The sequence below is a fragment of the Nicotiana sylvestris genome, chromosome 10 (assembly GCF_000393655.2).
Source record: "Nicotiana sylvestris chromosome 10, ASM39365v2, whole genome shotgun sequence".
Taxonomy (NCBI): Eukaryota; Viridiplantae; Streptophyta; class Magnoliopsida; order Solanales; family Solanaceae; genus Nicotiana; species Nicotiana sylvestris.
In genome coordinates this window covers 2,809,630-2,826,991 of record NC_091066.1, presented here as the reverse complement: position 1 = coordinate 2,826,991, position 17,362 = coordinate 2,809,630, and positions in this window count along the sequence as shown.

Genomic DNA, 17,362 nt, shown 5'->3' with positions numbered 1-17,362 from the left:
CCAGAATATCATCAATAAAGACAATGAAGAATGCCCTCTTTTGCCAATTTGGAGTCAAACGACGTGTAACTGCAGTACTTCACAGCCAACTACAACGTGTTGAAAAAGAAAAATTAGGCAATCACCAGAGACTATAAATAAAAAATACCAGATTATTATCACAATAAAATATCCACGTTATAAAATATTAAATTCTGTACCAGTTTAAACTGACTTATTGAAAGTGATACATAGTCTTTTTTTATAGAATACATATGTTTGAATAACACATTTTCCTTGACTTTACTAATCTTCATCATTTCTCATTTTTTTTCAATCCATCTAGAATACACGGTATGTTGAATGTGTGTGACCATCTAATCTAAAAACTTAAACTATTAAAAAGAGTATACTTTTGTTTATTTAATTATGTCTCAACACATGCCCTCTTTTCACGTGTGGAATCCACATGCTACTTTTTATGAATTCCACACGTGAAAAGAGGGCATGTGTTGAAATATAATTAAATAAACAAAAGTATACTCTTTTTAATAGTTTAAGTTTTTAGATTAGATGGTCACACACATTCAACATACCGTGTATTCTAGATGGATTGAAAAAAAATGAGAAATGATGAAGATTAGTAAAGTCAAGGAAAATGTGTTATTCAAACATATGTATTCTATAAAAAAAGACTATGTATCACTTTCAATAAGTCAGTTTAAACTGGTACAGAATTTAATATTTTATAACGTGGATATTTTATTGTGATAATAATCTGGTATTTTTTATTTATAGTCTCTGGTGATTGCCTAATTTTTCTTTTTCAACACGTTGTAGTTGGCTGTGAAGTACTGCAGTTACACGTCGTTTGATTCCAAATTGGCAAAAGTCATGAAATAATGTTTAATGGGTGGTCGCACTATTTTATAATACTTATTCCATTCTTATTTTGTGAGAGTGTTTGACTAGGCACAATATTTAAGAGAATTTTTTTAAATGAAAGTGATCTAAAATAAACAATGGAAATTTATGTGCACATAAATCATCTCATTAAAAATAAAGTGAGAAGATTAAAATTAACTTATTATTAATATAAAAATATGTTATTTTTAGACTGACTAAAAAATTTTAAAAATGTCAAATAAATTGGAACTATAGAATAATATTTAATGAATGGAGGCACTATTTTATAATTTTTTGCGGTTGAAAAGAACGAAGAGTCTGATTATCAAGGACTACGGAAGCTACATTTCAACCAAAAAATAGAAAATAAAGACGCAAAAAAGGTAAGTCATTTTAGTATAAAACATAATGTGATAATGTAATATTAAACTCTAGCTCGTGTCAACTTTAAAAACTAGTCGCTAACCGAAGATCGCTCGGGAACACTTTTTGTTAGACACGTTCAACCCAACTGCCGGCCAAGTACATTTGGCAGGCCTTTTTGTAACCCCCGGAAATGGCTTCCCCTAATACTAGTTTTCAACAAGTATCCCCTTTTGTAACGACCCATCAAGAGGTCTCTCCCTAGGATGTTGTCTATATTGTCGCATGCTCCTTGTAACACTCAACCTTAGTATTATATAAAAAGTATCTTTTGCACAAAAAAAAACTTAATGGTATGATTTTGTAGTATTTCCATTAACGAGTAGAGTATTGCATTCCCATGTGAGGAAGGAATAGAGACGCTTACGTAGGCAAAAAAGGAAGAAAGAGAGAAAAGTCAAAAGAGACATAATATAACGTGGCAGTAGTTGGACTCAGTCTGTAATGTAACGTGAGAATTGTTATATTATGTATACGGTCAAAATCATATGCCTCTAATTAATAGGTTTGAGGGTCCGTCCTAGGCTCGAGTCTAGACGAGGTCGAGCTCGAGACCAGTGGACCAGACTCGAGCTCGAAGACAGAGTGCAATGCCCGGAGATAGGAGTACGCGGAATATCGCGGCCAAATATGTTCGACCCCGAAATAGTACCATTATGGATTTGTAACAGAATGAGCTAGATTCCTGCCACGTCCCCAAGATCATGGCGCAAATCCTGGAATAGGATTGTACAATTCCGTACTATGCGGTTAGACAGCTGTACCAAGAATATTCCTTACTGCAAAGAGAAATATACCTTATTTAGGGTTCCCCTAATATATAAAGGGGAACCCAATCATTTGTAACATCATCTAATTATTGAGAAAAAATATACTCTTTACTTTTTTGCCTACTATTCATCAGAATTGTCCATAACTCTACTGCTCTTACTTTACTTTTCTTGCCTAATTGTTCTTATTATTCTAAACCCACCTCGAGGTCACTAAGCTCGAGGTCACCACTGCTGAGTAACATTGGTTAGATTCACTTATTTCTTTCATTTCTACTTCATATCACTTGATTATAATTGGTATTGAACTAAATCACATATCTTTAAAATCACTAATCAAATTTAATTGTTACTCGTATTTTCGAGGTAAACAGTTTGGCACCCACCGTGGGGCTAAGATAATAGTGATTATTTCTTTAGACACATTATATTTTACATTTTTTCTTGTCAAGATTTTTTGATTCTCGGGCTAAAACATGTCTAGCATACAAAACGCACATGTTCATGACAACGAAGGTCTTGGATAAAACAGCAATACAGGGGTCGGTGTATCACCGATAAACCCATGGAAAATGACAAATGTGGAACCAGTTGATGTTAGTTCACACATTATTCTAAACGCGGATTTAGGCACAGACCTCGAAGAGAATGTACGCAGGGAAGCACGATCTGGTGGCCAAAGAACCCAAGGAATGGGAGATATGGGAATCTGCCTCCAAGTGATATTTTAGATGCTGTAAGCTCAGCAAATCGCCATCTCCCAACTTCAAAGTCAGAATAAGACTCCGAATGAAAGCAGCTCAGGGAATGACCCCACAATTATGAGAATGCACGAAGAGCTCACTAAAAGGATCGAGTCTGAAGAAAAGAAAATTGAAGACAATGATAAAAAGATAGAGACTTATAACTCCCGTGTTGACCAAATACCGAAGGCACCTCCAGTTTTGAAAGGTTTAGATGGCAAAAAGATCATAAAAAAACCATTCCCTCAGAGCGTGGCTCTGATGCCCATTCCCAAAATATTTAGCATGCCCGATATACCTAAATATGACGGGACAACCGACCTTACTGAGCATATTACTTCATACACTTGCAGAATCAACGGTAATGATTTGAATGATGATGAGATCGAATCAGTCTTGTTAAAAATATTTGGAGAAATGTTGTCGAAAAGAGCTATGATTTGGTATCATAACTTAGCTCCCAACTCTATTGACTAGTTTTCTATGTTAGTATATACCTTCGTGAAAGCACACACCGGGGCCATAAAGGTGGCCACGAGGATATTGGGCGTCTTCAAAATAAAATAAAGGAACGACAAGATGCTAAGGGAGTTCGTGTCCAGGATTCAGATGAAAAGAATGGAATTATAGCCGGTCTCAGATGACTGGGCAGTACAGGCCTTTATGCAGGGTTTGAATGAAATGAGCTCGATTATGTCTCAATACTTAACATAGAACTTGATCGAATATCTAGTTGTGACATGGTCAAATGTGCACAATCGTTACCATTCAAAAATCAGGGTCGAGGACGACCAATTGGGACCCCCCTCGGGTTCAGGTCATCCTAACAGATTCTCAGCCAAGCCCCTGAGGGACACAGAACATGAATCGAGATTCAACAAAGAACAATGTCAGCCATACGTCGATCGGAGAAACAACGGTCTAGGTCATAATGCTCCTCGGAATGATCGAGGCCAAATTTCTCGGGGACTCATCAGTAAGAGCGAGTTCTATAAGTGTACCGACCCTGCGGAGGCTCCTCGATTATCAGAGTACTACTTTAGCATAGATGTGTTAGGGATTGTCTCAACTATTGGGAGAATCAAAGACACCAAGTGGCCTAGGCCTATACAGACCGATCCTTCTCAAAGCAACCCGAACTTGATGTGCAAGTATCATGGCACACATGGTCATAAAACAGAAGATTGCAGGAAGCTAAGGGAAAAAGTGTCTCGTTTGTTCAACGAGGGCCACCTTCGAGAATTCCTAAGTGATCGAGCTAAGAACCACTTCAGGGAGAGAGATGCAAGAAAAAATAAGAAAGAAGAACCATAACATGTAATCCACATGATCATTGGCGGAGCCGATGTCCCTCAACGACCTATATTCAAACGCACCAAAGTATCAATCACCAGAGAAAGACAGACTCGGAGCTATGTGCCTGAGGATGTCTTATCATTCTGTGACGAGGAAGCAGAATGCATATCCCAGCCACACAACGACGACCCGGTAATTTCCATACTTTTAAATAAAATTCAAGTTAAGCGTGTTTTAGTGGATCCAGGTAGCTCAACAAACATAATCAGATCGAGGGTCGTAGAACCGCTCAGCCTGCAAGATCAGATTGTACCTGCATCCCGGATCCTAAATGGCTTCATCAAATTTAAGCGAAACAACAAAGAGAGAAATTATCCTGCCAGTAAACGTAGCCGAGACCAAACAAGATACGAAGTTCCATGTTATCGAAGGTGACATGAGGTATAACGCACTCCTCGAGAGACCGTGGATACACAACATGAGGGTAGTCCCTTCAACTCTTCACCAGATGATGAAGTTCCCAACAGAGGAATGAGTGAAAACAGTCTATGGAGAGCAACATGCTGCAAAGGAGATGCTTGCAATTGAGGAAGTGATACCAACTCCAGAGCCTTCGACCGTAGAGAAATCGAGCATCAAAGGTAAACAGGCGGCCAAATAGCAATCACTGCCTCCAGCCTCGACGAAATCGGGGCAACAAGTAATCGAAGACGAAGATGAGGATTTCCTTACTCCTCGAACCTTCATCATTCCCAAAGAGTTTGATTCAACTAAATCAATAATCAAGGAACTGGAGCAGGTCATACTGATCGAGTATATGCCCGAGAAAAAGGTATACATGGGAACGGGATTAACCCCCGAACTCAGGAAAAACCTCATTCAATTTCTTATTGATAACATGGATTGCTTTGCTTGGTCCCATTTAGATATGATAGGGATCCCACCAGAAATAACTACGTTACGGCTTAGCCTCGACCCCAGGTTCAAATCGGTGAAGCAAAAAAGGATGCCTTAGTCCGAGGTAAAGCATACATTCATAAATGATGAGGTAACCAAACTTCTTAAAATAGGATCTATTCAGTAGGTAAAATACCGCTAATGGTTAGCCAACATAGTTGTAGTTCCTAAAAAGGAAATAAACTTAGAATGTGGGTAGATTATAAGGACTTGAACAAAGCATGTCCAAAAGATTCTTTCCCCTTGCCGAACATCGATAGTATGATCGATGCCACGGCTTGCAACGAGACCCTAACTTTTCTCGATGCCTACTTCGGGTACAATCAAATCTAGATGAACCTGGAGGACCAGGAAAAGACTTCTTTTATTACTAAATTTGGAACTTATTGTTGCAATGTAATGCCCTTCGGGATAAAAAAATGCAAGAGCTACATACCAACGCCTAGTTAACAAAATGTTGGAAGATCAAATAGGTAAAACAATGGAAGTTTACATTGATGATATGTTGGTTAAGTCCCTGGGCGTACAGTACCATTTAGTTCATTTGTAGGAAAAATTTGCAATTTTGAGGAAATACAACATGAAGCTTAACTCGGAGAAAAGTGCCTTCGGAATTGGCTCGGGTATGTTCCTCGTCTTCATTGTGTCAAATAGGGTACCGAAATCATCTCTGATAAGATCAAGGCAACCGAGGAGATCACAATCATGGATAGTGTGAAGGTCGCGCAAAGAATAATAGGGAAAATAGCTACTTTGGGTCGATTCATTTCAAGGTCGGATCGGAGTCACTGATTCTTTTCCTTGCAAAAAAAAGGATTTTGCATGGACCCTGGAATGTCAGCAAGCCTTAGAAGAATTAAAGTGATATCTGTCTGCCTTTGTTTCACACCCTAAGGATAGATGAAAAACTTTACCTATACTTGGTTGTGTCCGAGATAGCAGTAAGTGGGTACTAGTTCGAGAAGAGCAAGGTATGCAATACCCTGTTTATTCTGTAATCCCAACTCTAGGAGTTGCTGAAACTAGGTACCCTCACTTAGAAAAATTAGCACTTGCATTGATAAGCGCATCTAGAAAGCTAAAACCATATTTTCAATGTCATCATATATGTGTGTTAACCACTTACCCCCTTCAAAATGTTTTGCATAAGCCCGAGCTATCAGATCGATTGGCCAAATGGGCCGTCGAACTTAGCGGGTACGATATCGAATATCAACCCCGAATGGCCATCAAGTCTCAAATCCTAGCTGACTTCGTGGCCGATTTTACGAAAATCCTCATACCCGAAGTGGAGAAAGAACTCATGTTCAGTTCGGGTACATCATCAGAGGTATGTACCCTTTTCAAAAACGGTGCCTCGAATGTGAAGGGGTTTGGGCTTGGCATTGTCTTGAAGCCGCCCACAGGTGATACCATTAGGCAATCTATGAAAACTCCTAGATTAACTAACAATAAGTCCGAGTATGAGGCCATGATTGGAGGTCTTGAGCTAGCTAAAAGCTTGGGAGTAGAAGTTATCGAGGCCAAGTGCAATTCTCTATTGGTGGTAAACCAAGTACATAAAAGTCTCGAGGTTCGAGAGGATAGAATGCAATGGTACTTGGATAAGCTACAAGTAACTTTGGACCACTTTAATGAGTGGACTCTGGATCATGTGCCTCGAGAAAAAAATAGCGAGGCCGATGCGCTTGCTAATCTAGGTTCCTCAGTCGAAGAAGATGACAACGTCCAGGGGACTATTGTCCAGTTATCAAGGTCTATGGTCGAAGAGGGTCATGTAGAGATAAATTCAATAAATTTGACGTAGGACTAGAGGAACAAGTATATCAACTATTTGAAGAATGGGAAACTCCCATCGGACCACAAAGAATCAAGAGCCATACGGACCAAGACAGCTAGGTTAGCATTAGATGAAAATGGAATGTTGAACCAGAGAACATTCAATGGGCCATTGGTGGTATGTTTGGGGAGGGGGAACACTGATTATGTTCTATGAGAAATCCACAAAGGCACTTGTGGAAACCACTGCGACGCTGAGCATTTGGTTCATAAAATTATCAGAGTAGGGTATTATTGGGATAGCATGGAAAATGATACTAAGGCATTTGTCAAGAAATGTGATAAGTGCCAACGGTTTGCACCTATGATCCATCAAACTGGAGAACAACTCCATTCAGTCCTATACCCATGGCCTTTCATGAATGGGGAATGGACATAGTCGGACCTCTACCAGCGGCTCCAGGTAAATCTAAATTCATTTTGTTTATGACTGATTATTTTTCTAAGTGGGTGGAATCATAGGCCTTGGAGAAGATCCGAGAAAAAGAAGTTATTGACTTTATCTGGGACCACATTCATATGCCCATTCGAGATACCTGCCGAGATTGTATGTGACAATGGAAAACAATTCATCGGCAACAAGGTGATAGAGTTCCTCGAGGCATATAAAATAAAGAGGATATTGTCAACACCGTACGACCCAACTAGAAATGGACAGGATGAGTCAATAAACAAAACTATCATTCAAAACCTGAAGAAAAGGTTATACGATGCAAAGGGAAAATGGAGAGAATTTTTACCCGAGGTCCTTTGGGAATATCGGACAACATCAAAGTCTAGCACGGGGGAAAGCCCGTTTTCTCTAGTATATGGCTCCGAGGCCCTCATCCCCGTAGAGGGCGAAGAACCCAATGCTAGGTTTTGACATGCATCGGAGGAGACAAATCACAATGCCATGAATGCTAGCCTCGAGTTTTTAGATGAAAAGCGAGAAGCAGCGGTTTTTTGGATGGCCGCGCAAAAGGAAAGAATCGAAAGATACTACAATAGAAGAACCAACCTTCGACACTTTGGAATCGAGGACTTAGTCATACGAAAATTCACCCTCAATACTCGAGATCCAAATGAAGGGAAACTAGGTAAGAATTGGGAATGACCGAACTGAGTCCTCGAAGTTGTCGGTATAGGATCTTACAAACTTAGCACAATGGAAGGTGAACAACTACCAAACAATTGGAACATATCATTGCTCAAACGATACTACTGCTAAGGTATGACTTTATCCTTTTGTCCATTTAAGTTTAAAACTAACTCATTACAGATTTTCCATCGAAGCTATCGAAGGCATAGATCTCAAAGGCATCATTTTTTACACAAAGGCCTTAGGTTTTAAAGAATGCATTGCACTCTTTTTCCCTTAGATCGGATTTTGTCCCAAATGAGTTTTATGTAACGATCCGGCCAGTCGTTTCATGAGTTACCACTCCATTTCCCCTATTTCTACTTTTTATTGTCTTGTTCAGCCGTATTATGTGATATCGGGTTGGTTGGTTCGGTTTCGGAGAGGTTATGGAAAGGAATTAGACATTTAGTCTCTTTTGAGTAAGCTTAGGTTGGAAAAGTCAACCGGATGTTTACTTATATGAAAAAGGGCTCGGATGTGAATTCCAATGGTTCAGATAGCTTCAGGAGGAGATTTGGGGATTTAGAGCGTGATCGGAATATGCTTTGGAGGTCCAGGAGTAGATTTAGGCTTGAATTGGCGAAAATGGTGTGAGCACGTGATTTTTGCTTCACGAAAACTACTCTAAAAGAAATCGAAATATAAAACAAATGTCATTTGGGTACAAGTTTAAGAATTTCTCGTGACATTTTTCATAATTATTTTTTCTGTGAGTGTTTATTTTGTTTAATTAATTAAAAAATACAAAAATACATGTTGTATGCATATTTAGGATTTAACTGTGCATTTTGGAATTAATTAAACCATAGTTTGGTTTTAAAATAAAGAAAATCACAAAAATATGTATTTGTTCTATTTTTGTCAATTAGTGTACAATTGTGTGATATTTGTTTCTAATTGGTGTTAAATTTTGTGTGTTAATTGTAGTTAAGTGTTAATTAATATTTTTGTAGGTTAATTTTGGTTTTACAATTTATTGTAGAATTTTTTGCTAATTAGAAATTAAAAGAAAAGAAAACAAAAACAAGTGAAAATACCTACAAAATCGGAATTGGGCCGTCCAAAACAACCCAAAACCAGGCCCAATTCAATACCCCTCACCCGGTCCAATTTGGTCTGTCTCCAAGACCACCCAAATGACGTCGTTTTGATGTGCAAAATCTGAACCATTGATCTCCCAAGATCAAACGGTCCAGCCTGCCCTCAGACTAACCGAAATGATGCCGTATCAGGCCAATTGATCCACGCCGTTCATTTCATTTGATCAAACGGCCACAAATCGCCCCCATGCCCTGACCCATTCCCATCCAAAGACCGATCCGGTCTCGAGGTGAGCAAGACGACGTCGTTTCCATTAATGAACAGATCCAAACCGTTGATCTCATCAGATCGAACGGCCCAGGATCATTTTCCCCCATACTATATATTCCTAATCCATACCCCGCCCCCCAAACCAAACACCCCTATCTCCGTCTCTCTCAGAGACGAACTCCATAGCCCAAACACTAGCCGCCCTATCACACCTTCACCTGAAACCCGGCGGCAACGCCGCTGCCGGCGACCAAATTAACACCCTAAAGCCATTAGACCACCCTCAACCCAAATCCCTTATCCGTTTTGCTCGAATCAGCCTGTAGTTTCTCGAATCTTCAATCGAAGATTCGAGCAAAATTTGAAACTACCCCAACCGGCCCCAAACTCATACCGAACATCTATCTGACCTCTCTCGTCACCAAACCACCGTTGGTTTGGTTCGAATCAGACCAGAACCGTTCGAACTCGAAATCGAACCCCCAAGAACCCTAGAAAACCAAAGGTTGAAATCTGTCCAAATTAAAGGATGATTTTGGGTCTAATCGACCTTAGTCAAAGTGTTCTCAGTTGAGAACACTCGATTAAGGTCTGTTCGTCCTCAAAGAGTTCGATTCTGAGTTCGAATCAGGGTCGTCCAGTTTCCGAGTTCTTGAGGTATTTTTCCTTTCCTGTTTGTTCCATTTTTGTGTTTGTTTATATATGTTTATTTTTTAGTGCAGTTTTATTGATTTTTCAATTTTTTGTCGATTGATTCTGTCCTTCTTCAATGACCTTTTATTTGGTCGAACTTTTTCTGGTCATGGTCGAGTATATAATAAACTATATAATCGATTCGAATGAGCTCCGTCGACTAGTTAAGTTTCATTATAAATCCCTGTTTCTATCAATATGACTCGAATCACCTCTGTGCCTGTTCGATTCTGATTATTTGCTATTGATTGTATGTGTTGTAATTCATGCAGTCGATTCGATAAGTGTCGCAGATTAGTTTTACAGTCTTGAATGTTAGAATAAACTGATAATAATTTGATTCATACTGCTTAAATTTTGATTGAGTCATTGTTTGAATTTAGTTATGAACTGGTTATAGCTATAGTACTTTAGTGATCAGTTAGAAATCAGTTATTAGGGTTATAACTTAGAAATTAGATTAGGAGGTTTAGGACAGGGCCGTAGTTCATATTCCTAGGGGGGTAATTTGGGCTTGAAACCTGAAAATGACTTAGTGTTCTGTCAGTAACTTAGTGTTCTGTCAGTAACATTAAGGTACCACTAAACTAACTGTTTAAATATTGATGGGTGGGATCAAGTCATAAATAACATGGGGGGATTGATTAAAATCCAGGTTGCACACACTTAACTAATTTTAATAACATGCTGGAGATTCAATAATGGTTCTGCAGAGAATAACATGGGTCTTAGACTTAAAAAAAACTGAAAAGGAAGCACTCTGAAAAAGTTGTAAAAAGATAGTGCCCGTAAATTGTTAAAATAAGAAGGAATGGGCAGAAGGTCTGGCCTGTTTAGTGGAGGGTTCCCAGGGCACTTAGCAGTCTGGTTTTTTTTGGTATAAATAGGAGTCATTTGGGACAAATTGAGGGGGGGCTTTGAATCGGAAAAAAGGTCAGAGTTATAGAGTAAGGTTAGACTGGATTTTTGACACTAAGAATTCAGAATTAAAAAGCAAAAACAAGCTGGGCTTAAAATAAAAAAGAGTTCAGTTTTAGAGAGTGAAAACATGCTGTCTTTGTCATGAGATCAGTAGTTTGAGAGTTTTTTGAGTGTGTTCTATTTTGAGTGTTAAAAAAAATCAGAACTGTCCATTGCATCTTTTGCACTTCTGAATACATTCTGGTTCTGTTTTGATTGCTGGTTATTTCTGGGATTTCACTGAGGTTTTAAGTGGTTTCTTGAGTTGTTATTTCTGGTCTGCATTGGTTTGTGTTAGTACTGTTTCATTGAGTGTGCTGGAATCCTGTTGGTTTTCAAATCTGTCACTAGGTGTTCTGTTTACTGGTTGTTGCTAGTTATTGTTTCTGTTGCTGTGTTACATACTACTCTGTTGATCTTCTTCTTCTTGTATTCCAATACCAGGTACACTACCCTGAACCACATTGATGTAAGCTCGTTGAAGTTTGAAATGAAATGTTCGAACATATTTATTGTTCAACTGAGGACTGCCTGCATTTTAATTGATAGTAGTTTAGATGTTTTCCTGTTATATAGATGGTAGTTATGTGTATAATCAAAACTGTTTCTTAAGGTGGGTTATCTGTTAAACATTGTATAACATTGAACTGTTAAATTGAACCCTTGGAATGGCATGAAGTATAGTCAGTTCAATAGGTTTGTGAAATGGGATTGTTGAATCAGTTTGGAGGAACTCGATTGTCATCAGTAATAGGTGGATCTAGATTAATGTCAGGTTAAAAGGGTAATGAACTTGTAATAGGATTTCAATTCATGAGCTGATCTAGTAATATTCATCCTACTCGCTAGTAATTTTATCATTAATCATGCTAGTGTATTAGGATGTCTTCGTTTGAATAACAGTTTCTGAATTCGATAGTAAGCAAAACCTGAATTGTTGTTGGTAGATTAGTGCTGAAATCCGTTAAAAGTCAGGAAAAGAAAGGCTCATTTACATTAAATCGGTTCGTTAAAACCCATTGTTCGTAATAGATAATGGGTATGATAAATTGGTTTAGGAATTTTGGAGTTCATGTCTATCAATTAAAATGAAGGTATGCATTGTTGTTGAGGTGCGTCATCGTTAAGTTATTGGTTCGAACAACAAAAGCTGGGACATTGCACGCTTGTAATTAATTAGGCCTTTTTCTCTATCTTTAGAGACAAAAGTAAATAGAGAACCATAGTCGCTTTAGGATATCCTTAAAATAAACGAGGCGTGCCTCGCCTAATAAGTTGCAAACTGCGGGGCCCTCAATAGGTGCTTATGATAAACACTTAGGTTTCGGGATATGCCGTCTTAGCAAATTTCGCGACATTCTCAAAATAATAACACGTTAGCATCTTTAGGCACGTATTTAATAATGTTACATCCCTAAACTCGAGTGCACATTTATGTGACTCAAATCCAAATCTCAACAAAGTTGGAACGTATCAAAATTGCGGGTACATTTATGTGGCGCAGTTCGAGATGCATTCTCACGATGTTGCAACCTCTTTAAAAATAATAAATAATAGAAGTGGCTGATTAGCCCTTTCAAAAATAAGTGAGGTGTGCCTCGCTGAATAAATTAAAAATTGTGGGGCCCTCAACGGATAGTTATTTCAAATGCTTAGATTTCGAGACAGGCCGCATAGCGAACTTTACGATTTTTCTCAAAATAACAACGCGTTAGTATCTTTAGGCGCGTATTTAATAATGTTATCTTCCTAAACTCGGGTTCACATTTATGTGACCCAAATCCAAATATCAACGAAGTTGGAACGTATCGAAAATTGCGGGAAAATTTATGTGGCGCAATTCGAGATGCATTCTCACGACGTTGCAATTCTTTAAATAATAAATGATAAAAGCGGTTCAAGGTTAAAATTGGTACATAGGTTCAAAATGTATTAAAATCAGATAAATAAGCCAAATATGATAGTTGAGCGACCGTGCTAGAACCACGGAACTTGGGAATGCCTAACACCTTCTCTCGGGTTAACAGAATTCCTTGTCCGGATTTCTGGTATGCTGACTGTTAAACAGAGGCATTTTTTTCCTTGATTCGGAATTAAACCGGTGACTTGGGACACCATAAATCTCCCAAGTGGCGACTCTGAATTAAACAACAAATCCCATTTCGATTATCCTTTAATTGGAAAAACTCCCTCTGTGCCCCTGCGGACGCAGGTAAAAAGGAGGTGTGACAGCTCTGGCGACTTTGCTGGGGACATAACCCAGAATCTCTGGTTCAAGGTTCAAGAATTGGAGCCTGGAATAATTGTTATTATTTGGCTTCATTTATTATTTGACCTTATTACATGTTTTGGCCTAAATGTGCAAAATGTTGCTTTTATCGCTTTGATATTATCTGAACTGTATATAAACTGCTACGAAACCCTTCTCTTCTCACCTCCGGGGATGTGCTTACTGGTTGAGACTCCCTATTCTGTTAGTGTCATACCCTGAAATAATAAAGAGGCCGGACAAGTTACAAAGCCGGACGATCTCGCGGGTCCCCGGTACGTAGCCCCCTCCTCGACTCGAGTTGTCCGCTCGGGTACACAGTCTAGAACAAATACCTAGGTTACGAACCTAGAATAACTCAGCTTCATGCCGGATCCCTAGTAGGAACGTTTGTTTGCATCATGTGCATTTGACTTTGGAGGCTCAACACAGGGGTTGGGTCTGTCTAGGACAGGTGTACCAAAACGACAAAAGACCATCCTGATGCATCCAACTTGTTACCTGTGCACTTGTTTGCTTCGGACTTGCATGCTGACCGGCTTTTGAATACTTTGAGGAAAGAGATATAGAGGTAGTTAATCACCTGTTTTGAAAAATCAATGTCCAAATAGCGTCGAAACTCTGTCGAATATTTTGAGAAAATGAAAAAAGGGGGTTTTGTTTATGAAAAATGGTTTTATTTGCCATTGAAAAGAGTTTTGTTTTCAAAAGAAGTTTGTTTTATCTACCCGAACTACGCCGGTTTGATTCTCGTAGGGTACAGGATACGTAGGCAACCCTCATCGGGTCCAACCTCTCCTTTACAAAAATGTCAAAATTTTAATTTTCGTCATAAATAAGTCGGGTGATGCCGTTTTGTAAAAATAGACGAATGTTCCCAAAAGGGACGTCGGAAGACTGACTTTGCATAAACGGCCACTTGTAGTCATTTTTTGGATTTTGGACCGGTTGACTCACCCAGCCTCAAAATCTTCGTTCCCGAAGTGCTGAAAGGCCGTGTTCGGAACCAGATCTTTCTTTAATCTGTGAAAAAATTAAAAAATAGCCAATTGGTTGAGTCAAATAAATTTTATTTTTTGCTTAATCACCTTAATAAATGTGCAGGATGAGCACGATGCAAAATGAACCTTTTTCAATAATGACTAAAATCCCTTTCAAGTTGCGGCTATGGTGGGATGATTTAGGTGGTGAAGGGCAAGATGAGGTCAAGAGATATCTAAAAGGTCTTACGGGTTTATTGGAAATCCAGCCTCGGGGGGATATTATAAGAGCTTTGGTCACCTGCTGAGACCCAGCACATAATGTCTTCCACTTCTCCGATTTTGAACTCACCCCGACTTTGGAGGAAATAGCTGGGTACATCGGAAATGCTGAAGTTCCGTTGAGGCAAAAATACCTCGTTGCTCCAAGAGCTATCACTGTGCATCGATTTTTAGATTCGTTAAAGATAACCAGGACGGTCCATAACCCAGATTTGGCCGCAGGTTTTTGTAATCCGCGCTTCATATACGACAGATACGGTCATGTCGGAGGATTCAACAAACCAGGTAACAAGTTATGCAGCAAAAGTAACCGTCAGAAATGGGACGAGCATAGACGAGTGGCTTTTATGATAACCTTTTTGGTCCTTTTGGTATTTCCAAGGAAAGACGGAAATATTGATCTGAAAATAGCCGGGGTCGTCAGTACCTTGCTCACTCAAGATGAAAGCACTCTTGCGCCTATGATAGTATCAGATATCTTCCGAGCTCTCACAGCCTGCAAAGCCAGAGGGAACTTTTTCGAGGGGTGTAACTTGTTGCTACAAATATGGATGACTGAGCATCTCTGCCACTGTTCCCAGCTCTTGAGTTATGGTTCCTCGAAGAAAACTTGCATAGAAGAGTTCTACACAAGATTCAAGGGGGTCAGTCTGCCCGAGGGAGTTATGGCGTGGACATCATTCTTTCGGACCCTCACCGCCAGCCAAATACAGTGGACACTAGGATGGTTGCCCGTTGATGAGGTCATCCATATGACGGCAGCTAGGACCTACTTTCTATTAATGGGTCTCAAGAGCATTCAGCTTTATGCGCCATATCGGGTTTTGAGACAACTCGGGAGATGCCAAAGTTTCTTTCCAGGCTAGGCGGTGACTAGGAGTAACGAGGTAGCTGTTGACGTCCGCAGCCCCGTTTTCTACCTTATCTTTGTTATTTATGATAATTCCAGACTTTGTAAAATATTAGTAAACTCTGTAGTAGCTCATGACTTGTGACACCCCGATTTCCGGCTGAGTTGGGAGGGTTTTCCTTGTTCTATCACGTTTATTTCGCATTAAAGATTATATTGCCCATGATTTAGACTTATTCCTGCTGAGTAATTATAAAGAGATGTACTGTTTTGTTGATTGGTTGGCCTTGTCCTCATGAGAGGCGCCATCACGACCGGGTTGGGATTTTGGGTCGTGACAAGTTGGTATCAGAGCCTAGGTTACTATGTCTCGCGAGTCATGAGCTGGTTTAGTAGAGTTTCGCGGATCGGTACGGAGACGTCTGTACTTATCCTCGGGAGGCTGCAGAACCTTTAGGAAAAACTTCATATTCTTGAATTCTTAATCGTGCCTCCTTGATTCAGCTTGAAAAAGTAACTTTTACAGTTCCTTCCACATATTCGTATGCGCGAACAAATGCTCAGTATTAGATGTGCCTTGATGACTTGTAATTCCCCGATCGATGGGCGAGGTGTAATCTCTATGAGTTTGATGTTAGGCCAGTCGGGAGGACTTGAGGCCGGATCATTGCTTATGGCTTGAGCACCGGGGTGCTGATTATGTGAGCAAGTGTTTTGAACTTATATGTTTGGTATTGTCCCTATTAGTGGGAATGATGGATGGATAGCTACATGATGAGTATGTTACAATTGCGAGATGTATCTATATGACTTGGAAGTGACGATGGAGACCTGTTGGATAATAGGTGGACTATTAAGTGTTTGATTTTTCATTGTGATGCTTTCTCAAGTTGTGGATGTGTTGTTAGGATGGTTTTGGTGATTCTCTGGCAGGTGGATACGCCCAATTACAAAGGAAACTCTGCCGAAATTTTTGAACATTTTTTAATATTTCACCAAGAGATAACCGATCCACAAGTATGCTTCAGACTGAAACCGATACGACACATAACCATGCAGTCAAATCATCGATAGCAGACTAGCGCACTTGGCACAAATCCATGGAATAAAACATCTGATAACTTACTATATCCATACTCCATTACTGCTACAATACCGTAGTGAAATTCAACTGAATCCTTTATAAGCTCACATAACACGAACCTTCTAATACCTAAAATCATTTGCAAATCTCGCATTCACCCTTGTAAGAGTCAAGCTAACTTCCACAAGAAATCCAAACTCAAATTGCATTACATATAATTAGCTGGTAATAGGGAACTCTCAACCAAACAATATAGGGATCGTAGCATACAAAAGTTATCACTTGATGAATATTAACGAGTGACAATTTATTACTCTTACGCTATAGTTACCTGAAGAGCCTTCACTAAAAGTGTATACGCCACGATTGAATATGTATTTCAAATCCCTCTTAAATCATACTAAACTGGAGTTAAGCAAAGTCAATACAAGTTCAAACTGAGCTTATAAACAAGTCTACATAGTACCGATTGAGGGCAATTTTACAAAATCATAAATCCCCGGAGGCTGCTCCATTGAGAACGATTTCAAGGTCGAGAAAGCCTCAAGTCAACAGGACTGAGGCAAGGGGTATAGAGGTACATATGCTCCATTACGAAATTTATATTTACTCAAAGGCAAAATGGTCTTATGACAATACGAATGATTTTATTAATGTACTTTTCATGCATTCATGTACATTGACTCGTGAACAGATGGCATTATATACATGTATATATGTATGTATGGTATATGTAAAAGGTTATGGCGTTATATACGCATCACCACCTGATCAGCTAGTATACGTTGATGATTTTGCCCTCGATTTCGAACTTAACATTCTACTCAGACGCGTTCTTCTTCGCGAACGCGAGACAATGGTCGCGAACGTGATACACTAAAGTTCCACTGGCCAGTC